This window comes from Monodelphis domestica, chromosome 4, assembly GCF_027887165.1.
Source record: "Monodelphis domestica isolate mMonDom1 chromosome 4, mMonDom1.pri, whole genome shotgun sequence".
NCBI lineage: Eukaryota > Metazoa > Chordata > Mammalia > Didelphimorphia > Didelphidae > Monodelphis > Monodelphis domestica.
Genome location: NC_077230.1, coordinates 383,533,824 through 383,549,486, shown reverse-complemented (window position 1 = coordinate 383,549,486; position 15,663 = coordinate 383,533,824). Strand labels below are relative to the sequence as shown.

At 42.3% G+C, this 15,663-nt stretch overlaps 1 pseudogene; it reads right to left on the bottom strand.

The window, feature by feature from the left end:
• Positions 1–484: 484 nt before the first annotated feature.
• LOC100010883 (tissue alpha-L-fucosidase-like) lies at positions 485–15,437 on the bottom strand (annotated as a pseudogene).
• Positions 15,438–15,663: the final 226 nt, after the last annotated feature.

The following is a 15,663-nucleotide window of genomic DNA, read 5'->3' as shown; positions in this document are numbered from 1 at the left end:
GGGTATGCCTCTTGTCCTCCTCTTGTGCCCTGGAGAAAAACTGCTGACCTTACCAACTCCTGGAGTGTTCCATATTTTCCTCTGTCTTACTCCTTGCCCCCTGCTAGTTCAGTATTGTGTTTTTCTGGGATTCCCACTTTCTCTTCAGGGTTCTGCTCACTCTTAGAAGTTTCTTCAATCAGTAGCTGAACCCAAAGCAAATTGGCATTGCCTGGCCAGACTTCGCTTCACTTTCTCTTCTGGTACCTGACTCCTACTTACAGGATTGAGTCACATTTGTGACTGTGGGGGGGACTGGGGAGGCAGAGGTAAAAGATGACTATTCTAAACAATTTCTCAGACTAACTACATGGGTAAGGTCACCTATCCTCTATGATCTGCCTGTTGAAGGGACTTCCTTTCATGGAGGGAGATGTTGGAGGTATTCACTAAGGTCAAATGGAGGACACTGTCCTTTGATTAAGATGAGTCAGAAAATTCCTCCTTGGGCTAAATAATGAAGTCAATTTATTGCAATGTTCATGTTTTAGAAGGAAGTCAAAATGGTAAAGAATCAGAGACATTGGTGTGATGCCTCATTGCACATTCTCTAGTCTGAGAACCCAGATTTTCATATCTGCAATGCTTGGAGAGTATGGAAGCAGGGAAACAGAGATGCCTTCAACTCCTGTGTCTCCTGACCACACCTGGGTTTCCCCCAACATTGTCACCTAGAAAGAAAAAGGAAATGAAAGAAAAGGAATGATTAAAAAAAAAGATAAGATTTGACATGACCATTCTATGTTATCAGTTCTAAGACTTTGAAAGAGTGGGAAGGACATGTTCTGGTCCATTCTCCTCAGAGAGGCTTTGATCAGATTGAGCTTCAGAGAGGGAAGTCATCTGACCAAGGCCATACAGTTAAGTTAATGGGTGTTCCTAGAATCATAATCATCTACACATAAAACTGTGCTGCCTAAAGAGCTATCAGCTAGAATTCATTAGCTATTATACCTGCAGAGTATGCTATATGCTATTAATTTAATCCTCAGAACTATCAAGGTCCTATTATCCCCATTTCACTATTTTCCAGATAAGGGAACTGAGGCTGAACATCATAAAGAAAGTTCTGTCCAAAGCAGGATTCAAATTCAGTTATTTCTGGCTCTTTAAGTCTGTTCTTTATCCATTATCCCATCTCTCATCTTCCACAGTAATATACTAGAGAAAGGTCAAGAGACTTAGTTTTGGTTCCAATATTTTCTAGCCAGGTGATTAAGCCAAGCTAGGAGAACTCTTCTTGATCTCTAAATTTTAGTTAGGTAGCAATTCCTTTTTACAGTTCACATTACCCTGATTTCATAACACCCTCCACTGACTTTGGAGAGTCAGTACTGATATTTTCTATATTTCACATGTACTTATTTGTTACACAGTTGCCTCACCTGATAGAATGTATGGCCCTTAAAAGCATGAATTCTTGCTTTTTAAAAAATAGATTTTTTTAGGGGCAGCTGGGTAGCTCAGTGGATTGAGAGCCAATCTAGATGGGAGGTCCTAGGTTAAAATCTGGCCTCAGACACTTCCCAGCTGTGTGACCCTGGGCAAGTCACTTAGCCCTCATTGCCTAGCCCTTACCCCTCTCCTGACATGGAACCAATACACAGTATTGACTCCAAGATGGAAGGTAAGGGTTAAAAAAAAGGGTTAAAAGAATCACATAATTGTTAAAATAAAGTATCTTCAAATTTGAAAAATATATGTATGCATCCTTGCAAAAAAAAATTATGCTGTTCTTATATTACCTACATTTCTCTTTGCATTGCTTTCTCTTTCAGAGAGAATATCGATAAAATCTATAAATCAGTACATTTAAAAAAAACTTGAGGTCTGAAAAGAAGTGGAATGAATCATTTTCTTATCTTTTGGGAAAAAAATTTCTTAGAACAAATTTGTAAATGATGCTGAAAGCTCTAGAAAAGACTAAATGGTTCTTGCTAAATGCTGAATGTGTGCATGGAAGACATCCTTCCAGCCCAGAGAACCAAGAATCATGATGGGAAATGGGAGAAAAATTCAGGGGAGGGGCACCAAAACAGTGGCATCAGACCTATTTTCTATTATAAGTAGCCCCAAAACTTTTAATGTTTCTGCTGTAGAGGACTTCTGGATTTGGCTAATGCTTCCAAGAACAAAGAACACTTTCCATAACCCAGTGTGGAATGAAAGCTCCCTTACCTTTGTGTCATTTGTGGGTATAGGAGAGGCCAGAAATAGCACTCCTTCCTTTGGCCATGAGGTGAAGAAGGCATACACAGCAGATTCCTTTGTGGTGTACCTGCAGAAGAAGCCACCACAGACTTATCCAAAATAGAATGAAATATCCAGGAAGCCCTTGTCCTATCAGAGTCCATCCTCATGGATGGGTCCATTATTTGGACTTAGTTGCTGTTATTTACCTAGAGCCTAGGAAATCCCTTTGAATTTAGGAGCTGGTAGCATAAACATCTGAGTGGTATGACTCTGGGCAAGTCACTTAACCACCACTACATAGCCCTTACTTCTGCCTTGGAACCAATACTTAGTATTGATTCTAAAATACAAGGTAAGAGTTTTAAAGAAAAGCCTTGGCTCTGAGCCCCAGTTCCTGGGGACTTCTCTGATCCTCAGTTTCTTCATTTGAAAATGGAGCTGATTCTATTTTTCACTACAGAAGGACAAAGCATCTAAAGCACACTGTAAATATCAAAGACCACTGTCATCAATCTTTCCCACTCTACTCTCACCTCATCCTACATGGTCTTTGACTTGTCAAATTCAGAAAGAGCTCAGAATACTCTTTCCCAGACACAGAGCAGTAACTGGGAATGTTTACATGTAACAAGTAACACAAACTGTGCCTGTGGCAAAAGGAATGATATAATCCCCAAATTGAAAATGGAGGAGGCAAGGTAGTATGGGGGAGGTTCCCATACCAGCCTACCATCTGGCTTTTCCTATTTCATCTAATTATTCTAGGTTATTGCTGTGGTCTATTGTTTCAATGTCATTAAAGGGATTGCAAGTACTATAAACATTCTCCAAATTCAGCACCCTGAGGCAAAGTCTGTCACCCTGTCCTAGTTATAATCCCGTGTAAACATCTACTCTACAAATCTATTCCTGCCATTTTTGTAAATCCTCAGGTTTATAATTCAAGATGAAAAAAAAATGGGACTTTTCACTGGACAAAGTTGTTTTGTTCATGGGAAAACAGTAGTTAAAGAAAATAGTCCTGGATCAAGAGCAGAAGTTCTCTTATCTATTCTCCTGGCTTCAGGTGCAAAAGTAAAGAGAGATCTATGGCTGAGGTCCCAGGATTTGCATTTAGAACCACGGCTCTGAACCTGAGTCCATCAACTCCCACAGAGTGAGAGTAGTGTGTGAATTTGGACAGGAAAAAAAATGTTCATTAAAATGGTTGATTTTCTTTGTAATCCTTGGTATCTTCTTTTGTGCTAACTGGCTAAAGTTGTCCATGGCATATAAAAGCTAAGAATCTCAGAATCAGACCAAAATGCCTGGATTTGCCGAACCTTTTATGAGTCTGTGGATAGCAGGGGTCAACCTGAGGGAAATCTGGAAGCTTCTGAACCTTGCTGGGCTCATTAGGAAGAGGAACTCAGGGGACCTCTGCTGGATATGGGGCATAGTAAACCAGGTCTGGATATAAGAGAGATCCTCAGCTGGGATGAAACAATAGACCTGGTGACCCCCTAATGTAGGGGGAGGCAACTAACCATACATTGATGGTGTCATTGTTCTTTTGAACTCTCCATGGTTTGGAAGCATAGATGCCCTCTCCATTGACCATCAGCCATCTTCCCACAGAACGGAGCCTTTCCTCAAATATGGGGGGAATGATTCCATCTGCTGTGGGCCCAACGTTAATGAGATAGTTGCCTCCATAGGCCACAACTTCAATTAGTTCCTACTGTAAACCTCAAATTTCCTTAGACTTATAAATGTTGGAAATTTCACCATTGGGATATTTCATACTTGGAAATTTTCTTACTGATAGTCTATTGGAATGGGAACTCCATTGGCATGGGAGGTTCCTTCTCCTCCCTTCTTAAGATTACTTTAGGACAGAAACCTTTTGCTGAACAATGGAAAGGACTTTGACCTATGCTTGAGCATAGAACAGGAATTTCTTTGAGTCTTGATTGATTTTAGAATTGATACAATGGAGATACTTGGAATAAATCTCCACCCTATTCAGTCCTAATAGGATTGAGTAAGGGCTGCAGCCTAGATCAAAATTTAATTATTCCAATCTCTACCATACTCAAGTTAACAGGATTTAGAAAGGGCTGTAACAAAAGAGTAAAGATTTAATCATTTGAAAAATATGACCTTCAACAGACATGTGCAAAAGCCAGAAACCTCTGGGCGGTCCTGGGTTAAGCGAGAGCCTCCATTGACAGGGAAATTGATGAAGAGTGATTGGTAGATGTGAGGACTGAGGGGAGGCAACTTGGATGGTGTCCTTAAAGATAGGAGGGTCTGGAGACTCGGAGAGAGGATTGAGTTTTGGTCGGTGTGGTTCCTGGGCTCTGAGGAAGCTTGCTCTGGAGGAAGCTGAAGGTGGGGGCCTCTGAGACTGTTCTCCATTTTGGACACGTGAGTAATAGGGACTGATCTCTTTTCTTTGCCCCAGCTATCTAAGGGCTTGGGCCTTTTGGCCCAGCCTAAACAGAAGGGGTATTTAAGCCCTATTCCCTTCTCTCCCTTTTCTCTCTATATATATCTCTAATTCCTTTCTTGCTCCTATTGTAATTAAACTCCAAAAAAGGCTGACGGCTGACTTGAGTTTTTCATTTAGGGATTACATAGCTGATTCCTTGGCGACCTTAAATTAATATATATCAGTCTTTTAAAGTGATTCCCTTGTAACACTACAAAGAAAAAGAAACAATGAAGTGCCCACCCTATCAACAATGATGATACATTGAGATACATTGCTCAGAAATTTATAAATGTTTTGAAAATCCCAGTTAAGAGTCAAACAACTTTGGGCTTATTTTCTGTTTCTTAAGAGCTCTTAGAAACCAGAATAATATAGTCAAGAGGTTCTTTAGAACTCAGGTCCAGAAGAATCCTTAGAACATAGGATTTTCAAACCTCAAGCAAATCCACAGAAAATAAAAACAAATTCCTACTATGTGCCAAGTACCAGCTGTGATATGCACTGACAACACAAGAATATAAATATATAGAGGTCATTTGGAAGGGAGGACACAGGAGGAATCAGGAAAGGTTTCATGAAGATGGTATCAGAAATGGGAAGACTGTTGAATTCAGAATGTCAGAGCAGGAAGAGTCCTAACAACCCAGAATTTCAGAGTTGGGAGGGCCCTTGGAATGAAGAATATCAGAATTGGAAGGGTCCATAGGAAGAGATCATGCAACTAAGACAAGGACATCAGACTCCTAACTCTCAAGGTCTTCCTACTATCTCCTCCTCTCCACCTTGGTTCAGAAGATCAAAGTCAAAGCAGCTCTTACCGAAATGATTTCTAGTTCAGTCATAACATCATTGCTCTCCATGGTTCGCCGATATCCCCAGGTTTTTTTTTTATCAAGGGTGGTGCACATCTCCCATTTGCGTTTTGGAAGAGTGTCTGGCTTGTACTTGTCATGGCAGGTAAGGTAACCCCCATGTTTACATAGATCTTCTCTGCCCCATCTATCATTAACCACAATCTGATCCTAAAATAAGAAAGGTAGAACTGAGTCACTAGGAATAAAGCCACAAGGATTCCTTTATCTACAGCTACAAAAGCAAATCCATTAGGTTTTCTTGGACTACTTTACAATTCAAAAGTTTATTTTACTAAGTACAGCCCTTCACCATCCTTCCTAAATTCCTGCTATAACCACATTCTAGGTTATTCATAACCTTTAAAAAAACCCATTTCCTGTTTTAGTAATAACTCTAAAAGAGAAAGTCTGAAGAGGACCAAGTAGTGAGAACCTCCCAGTTCCTGGAATCTCAGCCTATCTTAATGCAATCCAAGATCCCATTAGCTTTTTTAAAAATATGGTTTGGGGGCTGCCATACCACATTGCTGACTCAAGTGAAGCCTATAAATGCACTGAAATCCCCAGATGCTTTTCAGAACAATTGCTATCTATTCATCCTTCCTCTCATCCTATAATGGTGATGTAGACATTTTGTACCCAAGTGAAGACTTGATATTCATCTCTATTAACTTCATCTAATTAGATTTCTCCCAGGGCTCTAGCCTTATCAAGATCCTTTTGGAGCTTGTCACCCAGAGGGTTGGCTAGCTATCCTTCCTAGCTTTGTCCTTCAACTGGTGGGAGCCATCTTATGCATGGGTCAGATATATGATCTTGTATTATAGTCGTATGCATGTTATTGATTCCTTCTAGTAGACAATAAGTTCTATGAGGGCAGACAAAGTGTCTTATGTCACCTAAGACCACATGCTAGCGAACAATTATTTTCACCATCTGCCAAGGACAATGTGAACATGCAGAAACTTGAATTTCTTACTCTAAGTCTAATGAAATATCCCCACAGTAACAAGTTGAATCCTGCTTTCTTTAAACCTTCCTCATTTCTCCATCCAGAATTCTCTCCTGACAAATCAGGGAGGGGAAGGAGGGATGCATTTGGTCCCCCAGCCTTCTACTGTCACAGCCAGTCATTGGCCAGTCACCTACCTTAACAGGGCTCTCATTGTATAGCCAGGCGAGGAACTCAGTGGAATTCCAGTAAGCGTCTGGGGCTTCCCATTCTCCATCAGACCAGATCAGGTCAGGTTTGTACCTGAAAGACACATGGAAGGTGTAAAGATTAAAATTTAGGGGAGATGGGGAGACTGAGGCAGGTAGAAATTAGTTTCTCTCTGCAAGGAGTATTATATTTTTTAGAGGTTTATTAAAGGTTAAAGATTAAGAATATACAAGTAAGAAGCATGTGCCTAGGCCAGAGGCCTAGACAAAATAACCTCACATCATGGAAGAGATGCCTCTGCTCCAAAACGGAAGTCCCAAAAAAAAGCCAAAAGCCCTTCAAAAGCCTTTGAATCAACTCAAATCCCTTCTCGATCTCGGCCCAGGTGAGATTACAAGGCATTCTGGGGAAGTGGAGCAAAGGCTCATGGGGATTGTAGTCCTGTATTCGAGTCTATTTTTTACAAAGGGTAACAAGCTGGAGGAATCTTTACAGTCAGCAGCCACCTCGAGCCCTTGGGAAGAAGCATGTACCATTCCTCAGGCAAGGAATTTCCCAGTCTGAGCCTCCAATGCTACTTACTCCCTGAACCCATCCCCAGAGCAGCAGGAGCCCTCACTCCATAGAAATTACTGGTCCTTTGGTGGCCTTACCCCTTAGTAGGGCTGCACTCAGATCTCAGAGGAATGACTATATCCATAGAGGATATTTTTTCAAGCAACAAAACCAGCTTCCTGCACCTCCCATTTCTCTAGCCCATTAAAGTTACAAAGGTCCATGAGATGGGCAATAACCCAGTTTGACAGAGGAGAAAAAGAAACGGAAGTCAGCAAGGTTCTCACCTGTTCACAAGATCAATCAGTTCTGGTAGGACTTTGGCAGCAACAAAGTTCTGGGTTGTGAAGTTGTTTTGCTTGTCCAGCAAATAGAAGGGATGAAACCATTCCAGGAGTGAGTGGTACAGTCCATAATGGATATTCCTAAAACCAGAAAGCAGCCATCAGAATTGGCTCACAAAGAGTGTTTTCAAAGGCCACTAAAGAAACAACAACACACACAGGACCTGCACATGTGCATGAGGTAGAGTGGAGCTGCCAAGTGGGTAATCAGAATCTGTAGCTTTGAAGTGCTGATAGTCACCTCAGTGAATTTCACAGGAGGGATTGAATTCATCAACAAGCAATATTTATTAGAGGATTCTGTTGCAGGATTTTCTTGAATTTCCAAGGAGAAATGGCTTAAAGGATCTCACTAAAGAAATAGAGGAGTTAAAAGACCTGATGGGATCAGCATGTGGCAAGTCCCAAGAATAACCAATAGACAAACTAAATGCTCTTTTTCTCTCATTAAAGGGCCCTAGCACATTGGGTGGACAGCCTTGGGTGAAGGTCAGCTACAGAGGATGTGCTGAGATCTGCATCATTACAGGGATGCCATTAGAGAATACAATTAGAAGTAATACTTGGGGAGGGAGGAGGTAGGGAGTGCTAAGGAGATGCAGCTAGATGGCACATAGTACATTGAGAGCCAGGCCTAGAGGAGAGGTACTGGGTTCAAGTTTAGCCTTACATTTTCCTCAGCAAGTCACTTAACTCCCATTGGTTTCCCTTTACAGGTCTTTTGCATTGGAACCAATACACAGTATTGATTCTAAGACAGAAGGTAAAGGTTTAAAAAAAGGTTTATTTACCTTTCACAGGTATCTCTATGGAGATGGAGTCAATTGGGACCACAAATTAGGGCATGTTTTTTCCAACTAAAGGCCTCTTTCTATGCCTCTTTCCTAAGGACTGTACTCAACTCTCTTCCCAATATCTCATTTCTTTCCAGTTAATTTCTTTACATTTAGTGCTTACAGGGAACATGGAAACTCCTAAGGATGCCAAATAATTGACTAGTCAGGTCCTGAGTTTGTGAGCTGACTAGCTGGAGTGACTCTCCCTTCCTAGAGGGCCAAGGGTTACTCTAGCCATACAGGAAACTTGACGGAAAAGGGGAAACAGAAGTCTAAATAGAAACACCACTGGGGCTGGGTACAGACATTTTGCTAGGTCTTTGGAAAATGCCTAGCACCCCTCGATGTCCTTTCTTTTTTTTTCTTAAACCCTTACCTTCCGTCTTGGAGTCAATGCTGTGTATTGGCTCCAAGGCAGAAGAGTGGTATGGGCTAGGCAATGGGGGTCAAGTGACTTGCCCAGGGTCACACAGCCCTCGATGTCCTTTCAATCATGACTCCTGTCAGAGAGACAGTAATGGCTTTTGATTCAGGGTTTGTCATAACCTGAATCTACTAGAACTGTCCCTTCACCCTCTTCCTTTTGCTTTCTTGAGATTTATCTGACTGCTTACTCAAATGAAATATTTATTGAACAGGACAACAAGGAGGAGATCAGGGAAGAGGTCAAATAGGGGTTCCCTAAGCTAAAAGCACAGGCTGAAGGTAGGTCCTTTGGCTGTGGCCAACAGTTGGGACTGGTCTGGAAACCTTATCTATCTTCTTGCTCTCCTATGCTGTATCTAATATTAAAGAATCAGTAAATGTCTTCAGGTGTAGCTGGCAGGTAGGGAGGCATTTCAGGCTTTAGGACTGACTCCTCCTGCCCCCGTACATTCCAACTGCCCCTGTCTGTCACCCTGCTTTCTCCAGCATTCCATTTCAACTCCGTGTAAAATCTTACCATAGAGCTTTAAGAAAAATTCTTCTATTCCTTATTTAATAAATTATTTCCAGAAATGCAGCCTCTATTCTAGAGAATTTTCTGTAGATAGTTCCTGCCTTCCATTAGTTTAAATAACTCAAGTATTTGGGATTCGGTGTCACTCTCCAACCCCAACTCTGTTTCTGGGGTATCTATAAGGTCATTAACTATTTTAATGATACTAAAATATTTTAATTTCTAATGAAGTAAGAAAAAGTGAAGGGGTCTTTAGTAATTTACAAGAGTGTAAATGGGTCCTGAAGCCAAAAGGTTTGAGAACCACTGATATTAGACTCCCATCTAAGCTGGAGGTTTCTAATGCTATTGGACAGCACTTAATCAAACTCAGAAGGAAACATATTGTGGGTGGGCATCTAGGTGTGCAGTGGGTAGAGCACCAGGCCTGAAGTCAGGAAGACCTGAGTTCATTTTCAGCCTTGGATACTTCCTAGCTCTGTGGCCCTGGGCAAGTCACTTAACCCTTTTTGCCTCAGTTTCCTCATCTGGAAAATGAGCTGGAGAAGGAAATAGCAGCTTCTCCAGGATCTTTGCCAAGAAAATCCCAAATGAGATCACAAAGAGTCAGACAGAAATGCATAAAAAGCAAAATGCTATGTGGGGCAGATACTCAAACTCAGAAAGAAACTACAGCACTTGAATTCACTTGGCCCACTTCATAAACTCAAATTTTAATTTTTTTTTTAAGCTCAGAAGACAGGTGCTGGCAAGTGTAGGGTGAAAGTGTCCTGGTTTAGGTAGGAGGAATATAATGGAGCTGTGGGGAATAAAAAAGAATTAATATGCTCTTCTCAAGGTAAACATCCATCCTACCTCCCCATTGGGAATGAAAGCCTGCTTTTCAGGCTTGGAGAATAAGACCTCAAGGACATGCCATTTTTGTCACAAGCCCAGGGAGTTGGGAAATCTCTTATCTCACTTCCAGGATGAAAACCCTTCAGCTATCTTGCCTCCTTATCTCCTCATACCTTTAGAAGAGCCAGGAGTCACTCCAGAGGACATAACCTTCCCATAACCTTCCCCCTCCCTAGTGGGAGAGCTCATGATGAACTCACACTATGTATCTTGTTTTCTGATGGAGGTAAACTTCAGACCTAGATATTGAGTCCTGGCCCCACACAATGGAGTGCCTTGCATAAGGAACTTTTTTATAATGCTTGTATCTGTGCCAAGGCATTGGCATTTGCCAATAGGGCATCTACTGAGGAAGAATAAAGACTATTCTATGCTGACTCCAGGTTCGTAATTTGTAATTTGAGTGGATGGTCATTTTTATCCCACTCAGGAGGACATGTGACAGGCAATCACCCAATCAGAATTGGAGATTCACATTCAGAAGGGATATTCAGCATCATCTGATCCACCCATGAAGAATAATCCCTTCTGCTCTTATACAGTCAACAAGTGATCATCTAGCCTCTGCTAGAAGACCTTTAAGGAAGGAGAGTAGGTTCACCCTGTGGAAAGCAGCCCATTCTACCCAAGGTTGCATTAGCCACTTTAGCTGACATATCTAACCTTCCAAACACCTCCCCAGGACCAGGGAAACTCCCAGATCAATGGATGGTTTCCTAGGCTGACACAGACACTGATCTCTGTGGGCAGTTTCTATTCACCAGCCAATTGCCACCTGTAGCCTGGTCATGCTAGGCTTCAGGCCAGCTGCTAAACCTCAGACTAGCAGAGCCAGGACAGAACAAAGCTCAGAGGCAATGGAACTAGTCTCTAGTCACTTCAGAAAGCAGAGGGGGAAGGAAGGGGAGTCAAGAGCTCTGAGCTACACCAGACCCACTTACTTCTCTCGAAGGTGAGGTCCCAATTCTCCCACCAGATCCCGGTGGGGCCCTACATCCATAGAATTCCAGTTCCAAGATGTAGGACTGGGCCAGTTTGTGTAGCCTTCATGATGCTTGGAGGTCAGAACCACATACCTGTGGAAAGCAAAATCATGCTGTTAAAAGCTTTCTTCCTGTTTACATTCTCTAGCATTTACTCATCTTTTTCCATACAGTCTCAGTGAAATGAAAGCTCCAGAGGGTGAGGATCTCTTCCATTTTTGCCTCTGTATCCCCAGGACCTGGCACAAGATGGGGTACTTAAGAAAAGAAGTAAATTAAATAGGAACAAAGGCAGAGGTCACCAGTAAAACAGCTGCCTCTTCTCTGGCCTTAAGGACTTTGAAAACCTGATTCTGAGATGTGGGTCACAGGCTTCACCCAATTTGCCAAGAGGTCCAGGACAGAATAAAGGATAAATAATCCCTTTTCTTAACCTATGTGAAAATAACAACTATAAATGTTTTTATAAAATGTATAAAAGCTTGTCAAAAGTTTATACACGTTTTCTCCTTTGAGTCTCACAATAAACCTGTGAAATGAATGCTATTAAATTTCATCCTATTTTACAGAAGAAACTGAAGCACAAAGAGATTAACTGAATTGTCTGTCAATGGACACAGAGCTAAGCAAATGTGGGACATAAGATTGAATCCTAGGCTTCTGGGGAAATTAAGTCTTCCTGTCATCCACTAGGTAATGCTGCCTCTCAGGAGAAGAGAAGAGGTGACAGAATATGGTGACCTTTGGAGTTAATTCCTGGGATGCAAATGCCAGGTTTGCTACTTACTACCTTAGTAATCTTAGGAAGGTCAATTAACCTCTGCCCCAACCAACTCAATTAAAATTCTAATTTTACGTTAGCTCAGAAAGGTGTGTGAAAAGTGTCCTGGTTTAGATGGATATTTTGGGGAGGAAAATAATGAATGGAAGGACATGACAAGCAACCACCCAATCACAATCACAGAACTGGAGACTCAGAAGTATCATCTGATTCACTCAGCTGTGAGGGGTTGGAAAAAGAATTGGACTAGATGATTCCGGAGGTTCCTTCAATTAAAGATTTATGCTCATTTCAGATTTATAGGCTGGACAAAAGACTAAGGGAAGCCAAGGTACATCCCATCCAAAATGTTTTTAAGGTTCTAAGTAACAAAAGTAGTCCAGGAGGTCATTCCCCTGTAAACCTCAAATTTCCTTAGACTTATAAATGTTGGAAATTTCACCATTGGGATATTTCATACTTGGAAAATTTCTTACTGATAGTCTATTGGAATGGGAACCCCATTGGCATGGGAGGTTCCTCCTCTTCCCTTCTTAAGATTACTTTAGGATAGAAACCCTTTGCTGAACAATGGAAAGGACTTTGACCTATGCTTGAGCATAGAACAGGAATTTCTTTGAGTCTTGATTGATTTTAGAATTGATACAATGGAGATACTTGGAATAAATCTCCACCCTATTCAGTCCTAATAGGATTGAGTAAGGGCTGCAGCCTAGATCAAAATTTAATTATTCCAATCTCTACCCTACTCAAGTTAACAGGATTTAGAAAGGGCTGTAGCAAAGGAGTAAAGATTTAATCATTTGAAAATATGACCTTCAACAGACATGTGCAAAAGTGAGAAACCTCTGGGCGGTCCTGGGTTAAGCTAGAGCCTCCATTGACAGGGAAATTGATGAACAGTGATTGGTAGATGTGAGGACTGAGGGGAGGCAACTTGGAGGGTTTCCTTAAAGATAGGGGGTCTGAAGACTCGGGGGGGTGGTTGAGGTTTTGGTCGGTGTGGTTCCTGGGCTCTGAGAAGGCTTGCTCTGAAGGAAGCTGAAGGTGGGGGCCTCTGAGACTGTTTCTCCATTTTGGACACGTGAGTAATAGGGACTGATCTCTTTTCTTTGCCCCAGCTATCTAAGGGCTTGGGCCTTTTGGCCCAGCCTAAACAGAAGGGGTATTTAAGCCCTATTCCCTTCTCTCCCTTTTTCTCTCTCTCTATCTCTAATTCCCTTCTTACTCCTATTGTAATTAAACTCCAAAAAAGGCTGACGGCTGACTTGAGTTTTTCATTTAGGAATTACATAGCTGATTCCTTGGCGACCTTAAATTAATATATATCAGTCTTTTAAAGTGATTCCCTTGTTACACCCCTAACTTTCCTGGGAAATGCTAGAACTAATCCACTGTTTTGGAAATATTCAGGGAAATAAGATGACATATATTGAGTAAAATGAATTTACTAAAGTTCAGGAGGATCTACCTGAACTACACATTAGCTGCCCTATAACTACATCCCTAGGACTGAGGCACAGCATCCAGCTACTCAGTACAAGAGTTGAATATATACTTGTTGATTCAGGGCAACAAAATTTTTCTTAAGTGTACCACAGTCCCTACAGTAAGGAGCTTTCAATTTAATCAGGGAGACAATGTTCCAAAACCTATATACAAAAGAGGTATATGGAGAACTCTTAAGGGTAGTGGGACACCATCTAGTCCAACCCCTTCATTTAATGGATAAGGAAAGTGAAATCCAGGAAAGAAGTTAAATGATTTGGCCAAGGTGACACACCTAAGTCTAACCAGAACTCATTCTTTTAATTGAAGAAAGTATGGCCCCAGAAGAGCACACACAATTCTTGGCAGAGATACCCTGGGCAAGTCACAACCTGCCTGCCTGCCTCAGGTGGCCCTTCTATCTTAAAATTGATATGAAGACAGAACATAAGGGTTTATTAAAAAAAAAAAGGCATGCATATTGCCACTGGTCCAAACTACCAGGTATGGATTTTTTTGGGTGCAAATATAATCAATGAAACATTTTCTACTGGCAAGGTGTTTGTATTCTAATTCATAGCAAGTCCTTTCCTATTAGAAGCTTCTTGCCACAGGGACATAAAATAGTGAATAGGAACCATCCTAGTTTGTGTAGTCAGAAAGACTTAAGTCAAATCTAGATACTTTATGACCCTAGGTAAGCCTGTCAATAAACCTGTATTAAGCATCTATTATGTACCAGACAAATGCTGGGCATTCAGAGTGGGGAAGAAACTTAAACTCCCTCAGTTCAATTCCTCACATTTGTAACAGGGGGATAAGACTAGGATAAAAGAGATATCAGCAAAGAAATGAAATCTATAAAGTCATACATATTGAAGCGAGGTAAACTAAGTCATTGACCAGAAAAATCGGTTTTTCCCTGGGAAAGTAGAATTCAGAAATAAGCTTGCCTGGGAAGGTCAGCCAGCTCAGAATAGTTAGAATCCATGAGAAAGGAACTCCCTTAGTGGGGATAGCTGGGATAAGATATACAAGGAATGCCCCGTCCCCCACGCCACTGACCAATATAGCTTCTAGCTAGAGGATAAGGTTGCTTGCTCCATCAAAGTTATGCCTCATAATGAACATTGCTTGCTTTGCATCTTGCACCCTATCAAGACTGCATTGTACTTTCAATAGGAAGGTTGCCCTGGCCAGTTAGATACGTATTATTGGCCAATAGAGTCTTAAATGAATATTGGCTCCATTAATTGGACTAGTGTGTGTCCAAACTGGCTTTATGAAGTGAACCACTTCAATATAAGTGCACACAGAAGTCCGGGGTGGACTGTTCAGAAACTCCCTCCCCTTCCCAGTAATTCTACGGGTGGCAGGGAGTACAATTTAGTGGCGCTGCTCTGGCTAAACCTGAGTTGGAATTCGGCGACCCTGGGTCAAGTCCCGTCCCGCCTCTCCCTCCCCCATCTCTGGGACTCGATTTCCTCATCCGCATAGTGGGGTGAGGCCGGCCTCAGCTGGTCTCACCTGGCTCCGGCCGCCTTGAAGATTTCCGCCCACTTTTTGGGGTCGTAGAATTTAGCTTGGAACAGGGGGCCGAAGTCGGCGTAGGAGAAGCCGGGAGGGTAGTTGTTGCGCATAAAAGCTTCGGCATCTGGGTCTTTGCGGTCCTTCCAGTAATACCAGAATCATTCGCCCCAGGCAGGCACAGAGTACACTCCCCAGTGCACAAACACACCGAATTTGGCCTCGTCAAACCAGGCGGGGAGCGGCCGGGCGTCTAGGCTTTCCCAATCCGGGGTGTAGCGTGGCGTTTGGCTAGGAATGTAGCTCGCCAGGGCCGAAGCCACCAGCAAGATCAGGGGCAGGAGCTGGACAGCTACCGCCATGGCTTCTTTGGCTGTCCGACTGCGGACCAGACGGCCTCTTATTCACAGGGGAGATCCCGCCCCTGCTCTCAGGCTCCCCCCTCCCCTTCCCCGATGGCGGAACTTTTCGCCTTGAACCCGCTTGAGCCCAGAGAAGACTGGAACCAGGCTCAGGAGACAAGGACAAAACTGAGGGTGTCAACTTGAAATCTGGAAACCTCAAGTTTGTAGCAACTTGAAGTCTAGA